Here is a 17,683-nt window from a genome sequence, read left to right as displayed (position 1 = left end):
ACATCCATGGGACAAGGATTGTAAGCATTTATACAAAAAGTAAGTTCTTATGTACCTTTGTATTTTGTTAGAAGATAAGTCATACATAACATTTCATGGAGTAACATTCCGCATCATAATTCCATGCATTATGGCCATCTTACCTAAAATATAAAAGAAAAAGAACATTTTATTCACAAAATTAATATGAGAAAGTTGAATTACAGCTGATTTGCTAGATGATTTTTTTTTTTGAGATGAATAATTCCATGGTAGCAGGCGAAACACAGGCTGCACAAATAATACTGAATGCTAAAGAACTCGGTTAGAAAGGCTAATATTTGCACAAAAAAACACTGAAGAAATTGCACATGGCATAAAGCCCCTGGAACAAAAGTACTCAGTTTGTGTCAATTAAAATCTTGTCATTCACTTCAGTGAAGGCAGGTTTTATCTACCATTTCACCTCACATTATCTTATAATATGAAAATAAGATTCTGCTACTAATATAACTAGAGAATTAGAGTACAAGATAATCTCCCCTGTAAAATGGCAGGCTTTTGATCAAAATGTCTACAATCATTGGTTTTATCTGCCTTATCATCTCTTTTCCTCTCTGATGAATGCAAACTGTTTGGGTAATTTGCTTTGACCAGATCTGTGTCTGGGAGATCTTAAGTGGAAAAACTATTTGCATACTTAAGAATCCTGAGAACAGAGAGTGGCATTATAGTTTGGGATTTGGTTGGGGGTTTTTATCCCCTGTGCTGGGCCGAGAGAGACACTTTACATTTATATGTAGCAATTACCATTCCTAATTTTTGTAATGAAACTGGCTTGTGAAAAATGTAACATATAAAATGGATCCTGCTAGGCTAAGCTTCCTGCTGTTTGCTTTCTTCATTTTTAACATACCAGGCCATTAAAGTTTTATATCTGCTTCTCTCTTCTCCTCTGACTGTTTTTACAAAGCATTGTCTCTCAAGAGATGTGGTCTGCAAAGAAAAGGTAGTTCACTGGAACTCTAACGCAGAAATACCAAGGGATTGCTTCTATAATTATTTTTTTTAATTAGTTAGAGGAATTAAGTGTTTCACAAACACACACACACACAAAATAGTAATAGAATAGAAATTGCAGCTGCTACCTTGTGCCATTTTTTTGGTTGAAAATGTCAGCACCACTAAAGATGACTCTGGAAGAATTACTGCCAAAAAATACATCTACGTAAAAATACATGTTGTAATAGTGCTTGCCGAACTGGTTGTACACGTGTGTGTTTTTGACCAAATGCACAGACCTGCTTGCAGGCAGACCTCCATCCAATGGCAAGGGTGATGTGATGAATAAAGTTCACCACTTTGGCTGTATCAATACAGGGAAGTCCATGGAAAATGACTACCCTATCCTTGCCTATGGAACATTTTATTTTTAAAGAATCCAAACAAGAATGTGTTAGCAATTTTTTCCTTTGTATTGAATAATCCAAGGGTAATTCAGAGGCTAAAAGAGCAGCAGTGCTAATTGGAAGTATTCTCTCTGCAAAAACTGCAAAGCAGAGAATAATAAACTCATACTGGAAGTGGCAGAATGATTTCACTGATAATACTCATGCACATTTCATTACCCTTTTTGACCCCTGGTCGCTGGCAAAATGTAAGACCTATGATTAAAAAGAAAGATTTTTTAAATATTAAAAAAGTTATTATTGATAAAAACTGCAACAGATGCATTAGCTTCCACTAATGAGTTCTCACTTTTTCACAGCAGTGTGGTGTTGTTTAAAGAATATAGAAATAAAACTCACATTTCTCTCTGTCTCCTATTCTGGTTATATACATCAAATTATTTAAAACTAGATACTTTAAACGATGCTCTGAACTTGTGTTGCTACTCTTACTGAGGAGTGAGATACCTTTATTTCTAGGAATTCTACTTCAGGATGTTTCAAAGCAAATGCCAAATTATTCTATTTTAGACACTATTTTCTATTTAGAAACTCATATAACATTTCCATGATGTGTAAATATTTATAATTAATTTCCATTTTATGTTATGTAGCATGTGTAATGACTAATGTGGATTTATGATTTTGACAGTTTTACAGATATTAACCTCACAGTCCTTTCCTTTTGTGAATTTCAGTAGAAATGCAGTGTTATGCATAATTTTCAGGAACATTAACTTTTTCGGGTTGCTTAGATTCACAGGAAATAATCTGCTTGCTTATCCTATAAAATACAATGGCCTTTTTCAGTGAGAAAAGAAGGCCTTATGTCCAGCTGCTTCATCATTTATATCTGTTTTTTAAATTACTGAAAAAGTGCAGCCTGTGGGCAGAGAAATCTCATTACTTAAAATCTGCACTTCAAGAGAATTTGAAGTTGTACAAATGGATTTTAAGTTTGATAGGAAAATTGATTGGAGATTGTACATTGTGAATACATTAGGTTTATAAAGACAAAACATGCATGAAGGGCAATTACTGCTAGTGTTGCTATATTAGTATGAATGTTAATAGCATGTTTGTTTTTGAAATGGGTTATGCATTCTGGTAAATGTCTGCTTGAATCTAGTCATCTGTGTATCACTTGTCTAAGTACTCTCATTTAAGATGCCATATCCCTTCTTGTAGCAATAAAGGGGTAAAGCAACATTAATATTAAATAATTAGAAAAACAAAAGGGGAATGATTAAACATATTTACATAATTGAAATAACACTGAGTCGCAGTGGGAAATCGGGACAATGTTGTCTCCTTTCAAAGTAATTCATAATTCAGATTTTTAATTATGGCATATTCATTCATTTAAAGATGATTCTGGATGAGAGGGCCACTAATGAAATACAATCATTAGCATCTAAACAAAGTAATTTAGAAAGTCTCCTTTCGGGGAAAAGATTTCTAGAACATCATCAATCACACAAGATATGCAAAAACAAGCAATTAAACCACACACAAGAACTACAACAACCTTATATATTAGTAATGTACACATGAAAACATAACTGATTACAATGATTAGAGTAGGGTAGTGTGGTTAATTTGTATGTTATGTAGTAATTTCATGGAAGAATGTACCAGGACAGACACATCTCACAAAAAATGAATGCCATACCATTGATATATATTTCAAATATATTAATGTCATTGTAGTCAGTGCCAAGTTATCAATAAAAATGTAGTGATGAAAATCGGGAATCATGTTCTTCAAAGATGCATAACTCCCTGACTATGAACCCTGCACTATGGTTTTGGTTTGGGGTTTATTTGTTTGGGGGTTTATTCTGTTTATTTATTTTTTCCTATTTGTATTGTATTTGATTTTATCGAATTGACAAAATACAGGCTTAGGAAGATATTTCATGAGAGAAGCAGGTGCTGCATTAGTTTCTCATTAGCTACTCAAATCCTGCTCTGGGTTATAGCAACAAGGAGTTCATAGACATAAATGGGTCAGTGATTTACAAGGTCTTTCCATATACACAATTACAATTCATTAAACATGTGGCAGCATTAAATGGATGGAGTAATTCTGCATGATTTTAATGTCTGTGTGCAGTGTCCTGTTAAAGCAACACAAAAAGGCTGGCTTTAAACACCTTCTTCTTTGAGTTAAATTATAATCTGGTTGTAAAGCCATACCATTTCTGCCTCTCAAGTAAAGAAAAGGCAGAAACAGTGGTGTGTGTGTGTGCGGGGAGCATCCTGCCGTGGTGAGGCGGGAGCGGCTGGTGTAGCTGTGCTGCTTTTGATAACCACCAGGCTTAGAAGCCAAAATATGTTCTATTGGGTACTCAAAAGATAAAAATACTGGTTAATTTTCAACAGTGCTCCTTCATTTGACTTTACAATTTATAGCAGTGAACATTAATGCAAGAATAGCTTGGTTGAGGAGGAGTTTAAAATTAGAGCACCTCTTCTCATTAGCCCCAGCAGCCTGACCCAGGGTGAACTGAGAAGTAATTTGCTGCCAGATCCTCATTTTGCTTCTGTTATCACTCCTTGTAAATGAAGCGCAGCAATTTATTGTAGCACCTCAAGGAGTCAAGAACATAATGTGTAAAACACATACAAAAAAAATCTTTCTTCACATTCATTAACACCCAGCACATAGAGGCTGTTCACTTTTCACTCTAATGAAGGAGGGGGATCTTAAATATAAAGCTTTCCAGGCTGTGAAGAAGGCCTCTTCAGGTCATTAGACAGAAGCCGAGTTGGACAGAAGAAAGGTCATTGACAAAAAAGGGAGAATGGCAATATGATGAAAAATAGAAAATGGATAAAAGAAGAGACTTTAGAAAGCTCAGAGAATGGAAAACACATTTTTGGCATCAGTGATCAACCTTTCTTGTCTCTATGTTCATTTTCTGTTGTCAGTGAAGAAAATAATATCTGGCTTTTTATTTAGCTGGGAATTGCTCTTGTGTTTGGTCAATTCTCATTTCATCATCCTTGATCTGACCTTGCAGGAAGCATTAATAGGTCTATTTTTAAGGGACCTTTGTCTGCTGGCTATAAATTCAGCCCTTCATTTTGTTCTTTTTTATTAAAAACATGCAGTTTACCAGATTTTAATGTATTCTGATTATGTAACTGACACTTTCCCCTTAGAGGAGATTATTTGTCTCACTAGTCCTGATTAACACTTTGAGTTTATAGCTGTATATTAACACCACATTCAGGAATATTAGGAAACTCCCATATGCAAATTAATTTATATTGATAATAGAAACAGAGGAACTTAAAGAGGAGTTGGGAGCACTCCTTGAACACGTGCTGAATGCAGAACATGTGTACTTAGGGGTGGAAGGTACCTACGCCAAGAGGCATAGAAACTCATGGAAAATAACCTTTTGTTATTTATCAGTGTCAAGTGGCAGAAGGGTTGAATTCTGCAGTTCTGTAGCAATCCCTCACCATTGAGGGATTTTTTTTCCACAAATACATATAACGTGCATTGATTTAACTAGCTTTTGACATGTATATGTATTTGGAGACAAGGATAAAACAAAGTAGGGGGGGTTTTGTGTGTTACTATATTTGTTTTATGGACAAGCAAATACTCTTTCTCTCATAATGTATTTTCTTATGTTTGCCCACATCCCATTGCTGGATCTTTGCTTGTACAAGGTAATCTCATAAATTAGAGTGTATATATTTTACAGTAAATGATTTCCCATTTAGTTAACAGCATGAGACCATTATCTTGTGACAAAACTCTGTTCCAGTGAAGACTCTTCATTAAATAAGTAATCACCCTTTATATACAATGGAATTAGTATATAAATATACCATGTTAAAAGGCCATCATTTGACAACAACATGACCTACATCAAATCATGCTTTATTCTTCTAATCCTTCTGGAAACTAGTCTGCAGTTATAACCCTTGGACATTCGTAGACCAAGAATCTCTAATAAAAATCAACCATATTCAGCATATCAAAGAGAAATTAGAGATTATTTTGGAACTCCACAAAGGTTTGGTTTTACTTTCCTCTAAGAAGCACCCTTCTGAATTATGCATGCAAATAATACTCCAGACCACTTTATTTGCTGCTAAGCAGGAACAGCAGGTTGCCCAAAACTTCATCACTGTACTCCCAGTTCTGTCAGCTTTGTTGTTCAGCTGCTCTCTTGGTATTAAATTGTGGTATTCTTTTTAACCAAGACAGCTTGGCAGATTGAGGTTAAGGAATGGTTACATGAACAGTCAGAAAGGGAGATCATCTGCACTGTCAGCACTGAAAACCATGTTTAGGTGAAGAAGGCACACTGCCACCCCCAGTCCATTCACTAGCAGTTAAAACAATTTGTCTGCTTGTTTAAATCATTGGTTTCACCTTACTGCTCATTATCAAGCAGAATAAAAGTAAAGGGAGCAGACATGGGGTCTTCCAAAAGCCTTGAATGTTGAGTAGATTTAAATAACCAGATGTGGCTCATACTGCTTCTCCTGAATCCATGTTCATTTCCACACAGTTGTTCACTGACTAGCTTCAAAGCCCCGAACCCTTTGTTCAATGGGTATCCAAATGAAAGATTTTTTCATTTTTTGGAAAATATTCTGAAAATGTCTCAGAATTTCAATTCTGAAATTCCTTGATGTCCATTCCTTGATGTGAAATTCCTTTCCTGTCCATTTACTTGAATTTGATGAAGAAAAAGGAAATGGGGCAAATGGAAAGCAAAAATAAGACAAAACTTACCAACTGTAACTTCTCATTTCTCACAATATGCTTATATAAAAAGACAACATTTCCAAAGCCCTTTTTCTTTTCCTTATGAAATTTGGTCTTTTAAAGGTTCAAAATACTTGCTAATGAAAACTGTCAGTGAAGTTCTAGAGACAGATTTTTCTCTTGTCATCATTGCAAAAACAATTATTTTGACAGTGTGTGTTCTAGCTATGTGTGTTGTATGTACATTAAAGATATATGTATACACTTGCTTTTATTTTCTTGTGCAATCCATTCTAAACTTTGCCTCCATTCAAATCTCCTCTTTCTTCACTCTTTTTTTCATTCAGTTCTGTTCTTCTATATTTTTAACTTACCTTGAGGTTTAAAATAGTGAATGCTGTCTTCTGTTTATTACTGGAGGGGAGAATACAAAGAGCTTTTATGTTGATTGTCACTCTGCGTGGTGGGGAAGGAAGAAGGAACTGGGAGAGGTGAGCAAACCAAGGCGCAGAATGGGGAAATGGTCCTGCTCCTGCCCTCCGTAATTCGCAGACTATTCTAGACACTAAAATTGTGACAGCTTGCTCTTGTGATAAAGATGTTAACAAGAAGAGAAAATGACATTAATTTAATCTATTCTTGCAGGTCATGCTGAAATGAGACTGTGATGATACAAAATTATAATAATAAATATGGAAGTAATTTCACAGTTCTTTACAGATACTATTCACAATCCTTTCACATGCAAATGTCCTGTCCCGTCCTTCACAACAGTGATTTTTGGTGCCATCCAAGGCTCTAATTCAACATCTTCTAATAGTTGATCCCATAATTACTTTATATGGCAAGAACAATGTAAAATACTATTCCAGATTAAGATCTCAAGATGGCTTTACATTTATATTATTATTTCCCCTGGGCCTTCCCCTCAGGACATTTCTGATTTAGACATTTTTCACGTTTCAGAAGCAAATTAGGCCATTACTATTCTCAGCTCACAGTACATTAATAACCAAACAGTGTGCAAAACAAAAAGTGTTGTAAAATAAAATATTTAAAGGTATTTTTATATGAATGAAAGTAATGATTTAATTTGATGGTATTTTCAGGAGCCAGATGAACCTGACATATTAATTCCCAAATCCTGAAAAGTTTGTGGGCAAATGATTATTTAAATCTAAAAGGAATTTGGTGTCTAAAAATTCAGCATTTTTAGAAGTTCCTCACTCAGTTGATGAAACACCAAAAATACAAAGAAATACTTTTCCAAGGAGCAATTCAAACAGCAGCATTAAAATTACTGAAAAAATTCTGATCTAATCTAAAATTTTGATTCCAGTCTAATTCTAAAAATGAGACTGCCTCATCACTGTGTCTCCTTTTTTTCCAGATTAGTTTGTTTTAGAATGATTTTTACTAAAGAGCATGTGTGATTTGCACTGGGAATGGAATAACCTTTACTGAACAAAAGATTCTGAGAGGCACCTGCCAGGCAGGAGTGTTCCTGTGCTGGGCAATGAACCCTCGTGCTGCAGCTTCAGCAGCATCCCCAGCACGTTTTGTTGAGTTTGCACCTTCTATGTAATCTGGTAGATACAGAGGGTGGAGCTCAGCCTCTGCATTCTGCTTAATAGCCTCAATTACAGGTGGAAAAGCATACAGTATGTAAATCAGTACACACTAGATGTGATATAATTGCAAGGTCAGTGTGGACAATGTTTTGCTGAAGTGCTGCTATAAGTGAATAATTTCCATGATGAAAGTGTATTTTTTCATATTTGAGAGCTAATGTACTGAACTGCTCTTTCAGAAGCATTGCTCCAATTGCACTGTAATGTTAGACTGCAGAAAAATAGTGACAGCCAGATATCCCCCAACTTCAGCATGAAGCACCTATCTTAGCAGGTAATGTGGCATGAAGCTACCCATAATTGTACTAGGATTTGAAATACAGTGCATTTAGGATGGGGAGTCACAGGAGAGGACACTGGAGAGATTTGCTATTTGTAGGCAAAGACAGCAAGGGAGTAGTGTCTGTTCCCTCAGGACACTGCAAGCACTGCAGAAGAGCACTGAAGCACAGGCAGTTGGTGGGCACTGGTCTGTGTCCCTCCTTCAAGAGCCAAGTCTCAGGATGCCATATCCATTTTGGAAAGATAACTGTGCTTTCCTTTTCTAAATATACTTTGTTAATTTAAACAATTTCATTAATTTTAATAAAAATTACAGGTAATATGCAATACATTCAATTTAGTGTTCAGCTATTATCAGGATTTATTTCATCTTACAACTTCCACTGACTTATTAAGATCTCACCTGATGTATTAAGGCAGAAATTATCAAGATATTGAATTTAGAATGCTTTTAAACAATTTTTACAGGAGAGTTGCAGAAATGTCCCCCGCTCTCCTTTGAAGCATCAATTACTCCCATAAAACAATTAAGCATCAATTTGTTCTTCCATGTAGATGTAAAGTAGATGATTCAGTGAACAGTTGCTTACAGACTCAAATGCAGAAGCACTAATGATTTTAGCAGGATTTCTCATGTGAGAGAAATACATATAATGATGAAGAACCATAGCAGACAAGATAGAAAACGAAAATCTGGCAGAATCATAACAAAGGGATAAACAAAGAACATTAGCTGTATATAAATATCACGTGGCATATTTGAAAGCAACACATCTCATTATCTGCACATATCTTCTTTATCATCATTGTGATTTGTGATGTGAAGACTATTTAAATTAATTTACTCTATTTTCCCAGTTCTGATTTAGAAAGTTATGTTGAATCAAGCTGATTACTACCCAATAATTTTTGCTGAATAGCAAAGTTACTTTTCCTTAACTTAATTTTTCTGTTCCACATAGATTATTTCCTGTTTCACACAGGTTATTTTTTCTGTATTATGAAATTCAAGAAAATAAGTATCTGGTTAAAAAGGATGTTTATTGGCAAGGGCCTAATTTATAACACATAAGTACCATTATACATTATTACTCTCACAGTGCAAAAGACTTGAGTTAGCCTTTCAAGTAACACCATTTGTAACTAGATGGAAAAGGTCAGCAAAAAACACGATTCATTTTTCTATTCAAATGAGTGGTATCAGGAACCATTCCTGGAGGGAAGCAGCAAATGTGACTCGGGATGGTTATCTTTCTTCCTCTTCCTCCTCCCCATTTTGTTTTAATTTTAGTGTAATGACTTTTGCTTACACTTAACTGGCTGGGAGGACAGCAGAGAACCAAGCTCTGTATGAAGCTCTAGCAGATGTGTTACCTACACTGTGATGAAATAAGTGAATTAAATATCATAAAAGTAAAAAAAAAAATAGATTCAGTTATAAAAAGTCCATGGAAAAATTTCTGCTTATACAGGAAAAGGTGAGAGGGGATTGTTGATTTTTTAATTTTATTTGTCTTCTTAAAATAAAGCTCACTGCTTTTCAATACAAGACCATTTTTTTTAATTTTAAAAAACAAACCCTTTAATTAAAAAAATGCACAATTAATTGCCATTGTTTTCAAATTAGCTTCCTTTCTGTTCCAACTGTTTGGTCAGGAATAAGTATATTATGCACTGTGATTACGAACACAGTGACATTGAAAAAAGAAAAAGCTAATTGAGCAAGATTTTACTCTGTGGCCCAAACACAGAAACCTCTTGAAAACATCCTGCTGGCATCAATATTCCCCTCTGCATGACAGCAAGACTCTTCCCAGCTCAGGGAAGGTAGTGCTAACTCTTAAATCCATGCACCATATTTTGTGTTATTGATATTTAAGTGGCAATCATTTATGCAAAATAAAATTGATTTTCGTGATCTTTTATACCTATAACACATAATGGGAAACACTGGAAGACACAGGGACACAGCTGGAGTCACCAGAAGCCCTGTGGTGGCCATTGAGTAAGAAATGTTTCGAAGTAGCCACTTGCATGCTGTTACTGCATTACAAAGAGGAAACATCTAAGTGCTCATTTTAGGAATCAATTTGGATGAACAAATGTCAAAAGATGTCTATTTCCTTGCTGATACCAGCTTCCTCCAGACATGAGAAAAGATCTTCTAAAATGACAGTAGTATAACAAGAGCAAAACACATTTGCCTTATAAACAAAATAAATGTAATAAAATAGTAGAATTAACACACTAAGAAGATTTCCGTGAGAGGTGAATTCTGCGTATAATATAATCATATTGTCAACATAGTTTCATCTAGTCCTACTTTTATTAATTTCCTGGAACTTCCCAAGGAGGAATATCCAAATATTAGGAAAAAGACATACCTCTTTTATAAAAAAACTTTCCTTGTGAACATTTAATTTACTGGTAACACACTGAGTGACAGTGAGGAATAGCTGGTTGTGAAGAAAAGTTGATTCTGTTGTCCTTGTCCATCAGCTTTTGTCTTCTTCAAGTTCAGTGATCCTGTTTGGGGCCAGGGAATCTATTCATGTTCAATTAGGCCCAGCCCAGACTCGGGAAAAGAACCAATTCTTGCAGGCAGGGCAAGCAGCCAGCTGTGGTGAGGAAGGCAGAAACAAATATTGCAAAATGAGACAAAGAACATCTGTTTGCAGAGGGTGGGCAGGCACGTGCGCTGCCTGAAGGATGAAAGCTACCCGCATCTGTATGGTAATTCTAAATGGACCCTGCAGTTCAGCAAGCTGATTAAGTTTACTTTTTGCTGGAAATATTGTTTTTGATCATTAATTGTGATCTTACTTCTTGCCCAGATTTTTTTCTTTTCTGTGAGAACTTAATCAAGCTTAAAGAATACCCATTCCAGCTATGCAGCTGCTTTTTCTTTATCTTGCTATATATTCACAGATTGGTCTTTACAATGCCCACTACAAAGGGGATAGTAGGAGACAATACATTTAACCTGATGTTCTGATAAAAGATGACAGTGGGAAAAAAAAATTCTTTTAAATGGAAGCTGATGAGGCAAAAATGGACAGTCTAAATAACATTGTTCCAAATGGTAGAGGTGGACAAACGATGCTAGAGTACATTATTCCACTCCACTGGATGAAGTGACTTTCAAGGACTGATTAGCTCCATGTCTGAGAGGGTTAGCCCCCTGCCTGTTATAACAAGTGCCTATGAAAGGGAGAGCTGATCCGACAACTGGCTGTGCCAACCGTGAAGTTATTTCAATACTTTCTCTTCTAACATATTGATTAATCCCATCATCATTTTGAAACCCTATTTTATAATGAATAAATCATTTTCTAATAAAGAACAGTTAGGAGGTGTAAAACTGACTTCTCAATGATGCTATCAGCCCCTCTGCAGATTTTACCACTTCTGGCTCTCTGCAAGCTCTGTGTGCTAAGATTATGCTTTTTCATGACCAAAAAGCTTTATTTTACAATGAAGCCTTTGATATCCTAGTGACAAAGTCACATCATGAATCTTCTGCACTGAAGATGTACCAATTTTACTGTAAACACCAATGTTAAATGCTTCCATTATTTCTAGCCTTTCTCCTAATTTTTCCCCTTGCTACGACTATTAAGCCAAATGTGATACAAACAAATGACTCCTGCCTTTGGGCCCACATGACAAATACACCACAATACACAAGGAAATGCTCCAAAATAACATCTTGCATTTGCAGTATCACCTGATTGTTTGGGTAATATAAGATTGTAAACAGCCAGGGAGGAAGAAAAAGAGCTCTGATTTAGCTAGTGGAAGTTCTCACTTATGCACTTGGAAATGCAGAGATTTGGAAAATACAGAGCTTAATATTCAGTGGAATTGCAATAAGTCAAATTATACATATCACAAGCATTTTGGTTTTGTAGAGCAGTTCCTATTATGACACAATGTTAAAAACCATCCTGAAAATGCAAAGATACCAGGCTATACAAGGGGTGGGGAACAGCTCAAACCTTCTGGCTCTTCTGAGATATTCAGATCTAAGATCTAAAGATTCCCTGGTCTGCGGATATAAGAATGGAGAGAAATAATGGCTCTTCAGCCCAGTGCTTGGGACCTCCTCGGGCTAAAGGTGGGCTTCCTGATTTTATCCCTTGGTTCAGGAGTGTTTCAGGATTTTACCCAGTGACTATTTAATGTGTCCTTTGCATGTTGATGAAACCATACTTGCTGCTGAAGGTTTTGTTTCAGTAATACTTGTAAATAAGAAAACTGTAACTCCCTTCACCATTCACGGTCAACCAGGGCCTGCTTCATACAGCAGGTGACAGAGCAGGAATTGCATTGGGAATATAAAAGTTTCAACATTTGTAACAGAGATTGAAATGCACACATTTTTTACTGACATAGTGCTTAGTTTTGTGAAAATTGTTTCATCTATTAAGAACATTTCAATTTGTTTCATTCCAATTTTTTATTATAGAGGTATCACTAATGCAAATAAACCAACTCTTTGTTTGTATTGAATGAGTGAATCCTAACACTGAATACCAAAACAGTAGAACACAATTTAAAATGTTTCTAAAAATTTAAAATTACTCTTCAAATGTGGAAAAAATTTTTCTTGGTATTTGATTAATTAAGCAAGATACTACTTACCTGAGACTATGAAAATTTTTATGGTGTGAATGTAGAAACATTCTATTAAGGACTATTTGCATTTTTGAGATCTTATATTCTTAACTAGGCTTTTTTTGGGGCATTAACACACCTAGTTAAATACATATATATTTTTAAAATTTAATTACAAATGTGTTCCATTTGTCCTATCTCATACTTCTTAAACTAGAGGAAAGAAGCGCTATCACAGTAATAGCCATGCCTAGGAAAGAAGAAAAAAAGAGCTGAAAGTTCTAATCAAAACTGTAATCAGAAAGATGAGAAATGGTGAAGACTATTAAATTTTCTTTGCTCCCTTGATGAATTTAATAAAGAACTAATCAAAGATCATTAGAGGGCTTTTGTGCTTGGTGCGCATTGTAACTGGATTGCAATTGGAATTTATGTTTTAGTGGTTATCTATGGTTGAATTGAACCTTTAAATACAGAAAGAGCTATTTTTAGCATTTTTCTTTGAAAATATTTATTTTAAAATGTCAAATCATTGCATGTTGCTTCTATGCCTTACATGGTAAAACACAGCCTATTTCACTGTGGTTAGAAATTTAAAAATTGGTATCGGTATCAGTGTTTAGTTTGAATTTTCTAATTATCTTCCTCCCTTTAATTTTGCAAGGAAATTAGAAGAGAGACATTTACTCCCCAGGCAGTTATGTAAGTAATCCGATTGCAAGGACTATTGACAACCTGTAGAATTATGTAACAGTATGGAAATTCACCTTTTGCAAAAATTCAGGGTTAACTGAGTGTCCTTAAATTTTAAAGTGTGATTCTTTGATCTTATTTTCATATTCCCTATTTGGTGCAGGAATAATAATAATACATTTCCATTTTCCCTCCTTCTCTTCTGTCTCTTCGAGGCCTCTTTTATCTGGGCAACTCCTTTTTCTTCTCATTTTCATTACCAATAAACAGTTCTTAGATACAACGTTTACCTTGTTTGGCTTAATTTCATTCCTGACCATCCATTAGAACTCATCGCTGTTCCCCATACTGGAACACCACAAACAGCAGTCTAAAAAACCCATAAGTTTGCTATGCAAAAAAAAAAAGAAAAAAAAAAAAGAAAAAACCAAACTACTTTAAGTCTTACACTTAAAGAAATAGGAGACTCTCTGATAATGGTGATGGGCACGAGATCCTTAATGTATATATTTTCACATTATTTTAATAATTTTGGAGTTCTATGCAGTGAGACATATAGATACAAATACAGAAACAGATCAGCTGTTCAGGTGCTCAGAAAGAAACCACGTTATCCTCCAATATCTAATACAGATGAATCTACATCCTGTTGTTTGCGTGTGCAGTGTCACACATTGACATATAGGCTTTTCAATAGAAAATTGCTTAAGGAAAATGAGATATTAGCCTGAAAATAAGTGCATGATAGTTTCAGGAATAACTCTGTCTTGGACTAATAAGATGTGACATCAGGAGCAGACGTCAAGTTAGATTTGACTTGCTTTCATATCTTTGAGAAATTGAAAGTGAGAGGAAACTTGGCGTCTGTGAATTTTCATGGGATGTAAATTACTACCTGGGTAATGAACAGGTCAATAATTTCAAAGCTAATGTAACTCAACCACATCATCAAATCTGCAGACTTGGATAATGGTGAAATCCTAGCAGAAACACCTTCTGGCCTTCAATCTGCATAAACTGTAATTGTTGGGCAAACAATAAATAATTTCAGTCTTTCTAATAGTGAAAAAGCAGTTTTTCAAGAATTGTGGACTTACCTTATCAAGATGGAAAAGACTGCTCAAGGACAGGGGTGGCCTCTGGCCCTTCAGGCATAGATACAGAAATGTTTGTGCCCATTCTGTCTCCTCTGTCTTTTGCTGGGAGAAGCCAACACCAGGCTTAGTGTGTGCAGGGCACAGACAGAGTGACCTGTAGTGAAAGCACGGCTGAATTCCTCTTCGGAATGGGCTGTGAGCTGGTGCTGCAGTCAGGTCCATGAACAAGCCAGGCTGGCTGCAGGGGGGTTAGCTGGGGCACAGGGGACACAGGGGGTGTGTAACACCCCGTGCAGACATGTCCTTTCATTAACAGGAGAGGAAGATCCCAAACCAAGCACCTTCATCATCTACAGGTGTTTTGCTTTTTGTTTTCTGTGGTGTTGAACATACATGTGAACTGCTCTACAACACCACATTTTGCCATTCCACCTTTAAGGTTGTGGTGTGCTGTGCTAAACCAGAGATTTTGCATTCTAAGTCTAAGTCCTATCCACTGATAGGAATCTATGCAGATAGCCTGAGAATGGAGAAATCATTTAAAATTATTTAAGCCTCTGCATGTCCAGATGATTTCCCAGGACTAACCACAGAAAATGAGATACTGATGAACAGGAATACAAAGGATGGAATAAGCATTTTTTGGGGAACCTGCTTGAAATAGTTGTGATAATCCTAAACAGTAAAACCCAGGATATCTACAAAGTTGAGAAATTTCCAAGGTTTGCCTGCCAAAGTTTGGAGAACAATTAACCTGGAGAAAGATATCAGCAGCTTCTAAGAAGCTAGAATCCATAAGGAGAAGGATCACAAACTCAAGTAAATTTTTTGAAAGTATAGTTTGTTTAGGTTTTTAAAACTTGCTATGGTTCTGATTCAGTATTTAAACGATAAATTATTAGATTTCTCAATCACAGTTGGTGATAAATCCAGCTTTGGGTGATACCCTGCAAGAAGGATTTTTATTTCTCTAGATTGGCAACTTCTAAATGAACTGGGAAACTCTCATAGTACCTGGCATTTCAATGTATTTCCAAGACATTCACGAAGTTACAGAGGTAACAGCACTTCGGGATCGGGTTTAAAATCTGATAAGGGATGAACTTTACATGTGACAAATGTATCAACCATAACAACTAGGAAAGAACCTGCAATCATTATGTAAATGAGAAAGGTGCCTGATGTCAGAGGCCTCAGAGAACACGGCAATGGCGAACAAAAATCATTACTTCTTCTATGCAGCAATACTTTTGGAAACGGGTAAAATAAAGTGACCAAATATTGACAATGGGAAAATAATGCTGTGAAGACAGTGGTCTGGGTGGTTTCCAGGAACCCTATGAAGTTCGGTACTCAAGGCCTGTCAGGGGCTGAAGGTGTTCGGCGTCCCCAGACAACGCCGAGCGGCGGCTGTGGCCTGGCCAGGCCTCGCTGCCTGCTGAGGCACAGCCCCGCCCCCACTGCCAGCCCGGCCATCAATCACACATGGGTGGGATCAACCCAGCACTTGATTGGCAGAGCCACCCATCAATCACACACTGGGTGGGGCTAACCCAGCACTTGATTGGCAGAGCCACCCATCAATCACACACTGGGTGGAGCTAGCCCATCCTCTGTTTGGCCAGGGTGGGCCATCCCACCTAGGGGCGGGCCCACAGAGATCCAAGGAGCCTCCCTCTATTATTCACTTTTATTTTATTGGGGGATTTTCTGAGTGCGTCTGAATGTGCAGACACTGTTGAGGCCAGAACTGAATACACCCTGAATTTGAGATGTTAATAGATTTATTTATTTTAATTGTTATATTACTGTTATTATTTTTGACTTATCGGGTCTCCTTTTCTCTTCGAGATGAGAGAAGGACATTACAACTCTCCATCAGAAATTAAGGGCTTGCACAGGAAACTAGGAGATAGACTGCATAAAAGAAAACATGCTCATCTTGATGCAGCAGGAGAGACTTGCTGTATTTGTGTATTTGTATTTGTGGGGGTTGCTCTCCTGAATCCTTCAGCAGTGCTGGCTCCACTCATGTTCCCAGAGCTGTGTCAAGGCAGAGGAATGGGGAATAGGAGCTGATACTAGGGGAGAGTTAAATCTGGCCCTGCAGCAGTGGCAAGGAAGAACAAAACCACTGCCTTGGATCTGCATTCAGTGTCAGGTTTGCTTCTGCTGTGTTGGAGATGGAGGTTGAATGGAATTGGGAATGCCCTGTGCAATATGTCCTCTCAGCGGGTAGACATCCCCTGGCAGTGGAGAGTATCCCACATCCCAGCTGTGGTACCCACACTGTGGTGTGGGACCCCTGTCCCATTCCCACTGTTATGTTAGGGCTTTCTCTTCCCTTGGTGAGAGATGAAAATAGTCCTGTAGCAGCAACATGGCTGCTCAACTCATGCCCAACTTCTATATTTCCATCTGGAAATCTCAGAGTGCCTTACCAGGGTCGCTTGTCAAACCAAGGTTTAACCGGCAGCAAGCCCCCAGTTCTACCTTACTGTTAGTTTTATGATTGATGGTGTTTATTTTTCATCTGTTGCTGGCCTGGGATTGGATTGCAGTACAGTAAGTATGAGCACAGCTATTTATGTATATAACAGTAAAGGGACTTAGTCCCACTCAGTATTTATTTTCAACTTCTGCAACTTTTTTAATTAGAGCAAATGGAGTAAAAAATATTAAAATTAGCTTTCTAGGCCTGTATCTTTACACCTAGGTAAAATAAGCGGTGGCTGGAGAGAGAAATCCCTGTTCAGATTTCCCCCAAAGCACAGAAAAAGGAAAGGTGTGAGACAAGAGGGAGGCGGTGGCTGCAGTGTTGAAGGTTTCTGCCCATGCTTGGGAAGCTGCTGCTGCAGAAGGTCAGTCTGTCTTGGAGGCAGCAGGAGCTCAAGCACAGCTCCTGCAGGGCTGCTCAGATCACAGAGGCTGGGACGTGTTGTGGTTCCTGGACTGCATGCTCACGGTGTTTTGATGCTGGAGCTGGCTGGTTTAAGGCTGGAGTGGGTGTATTTCCAGTCACTCCTACACTCCCTCCCTGTTGCTCTGCAGACATACACAAACACACATGTGCACACATACACACACTGCACTCAGAGCATTTTCTTGTTTTTCTTTTTAAAACACATCTGCATGGAGAGGTGCCTTTCTCTCTCAGTTCCTCTCCAGTCGGCGTGTCTCCTAGTACTACACAGCAGT

At 37.1% G+C, this 17,683-nt stretch overlaps 1 long non-coding RNA gene across 5 annotated transcripts in view; it reads right to left on the bottom strand.

Moving 5' to 3' along the window:
- LOC135302912 (uncharacterized) overlaps positions 1-15,905 on the bottom strand; it is an 80,812-nt gene extending 64,907 nt beyond the window's left edge. For 2 of the 5 annotated variants that reach the window (XR_010364467.1, XR_010364464.1), the window contains exons 1-5: positions 14,486-15,905; positions 13,679-13,778; positions 10,463-10,696; positions 6,540-6,579; positions 56-975 (exon numbers count right to left, since the gene is read on the bottom strand). This is a non-coding gene — a long non-coding RNA (uncharacterized LOC135302912). The remainder of the gene's footprint in view (positions 1-55; positions 976-6,539; positions 6,580-10,462; positions 10,697-13,678; positions 13,779-14,485) is intronic. The other 3 variants (XR_010364466.1, XR_010364468.1, XR_010364465.1) reach the window with 3 other exon arrangements.
- Between the last annotated feature and the right edge of the window lie 1,778 nt (positions 15,906-17,683).

The sequence above is a fragment of the Passer domesticus genome, chromosome 6, assembly GCF_036417665.1.
Source record: "Passer domesticus isolate bPasDom1 chromosome 6, bPasDom1.hap1, whole genome shotgun sequence".
Lineage (NCBI taxonomy): Eukaryota > Metazoa > Chordata > Aves > Passeriformes > Passeridae > Passer > Passer domesticus.
The sequence above is the reverse complement of the archived record's forward strand: the minus strand, read 5'-3'. Positions and strand labels throughout refer to the sequence as shown.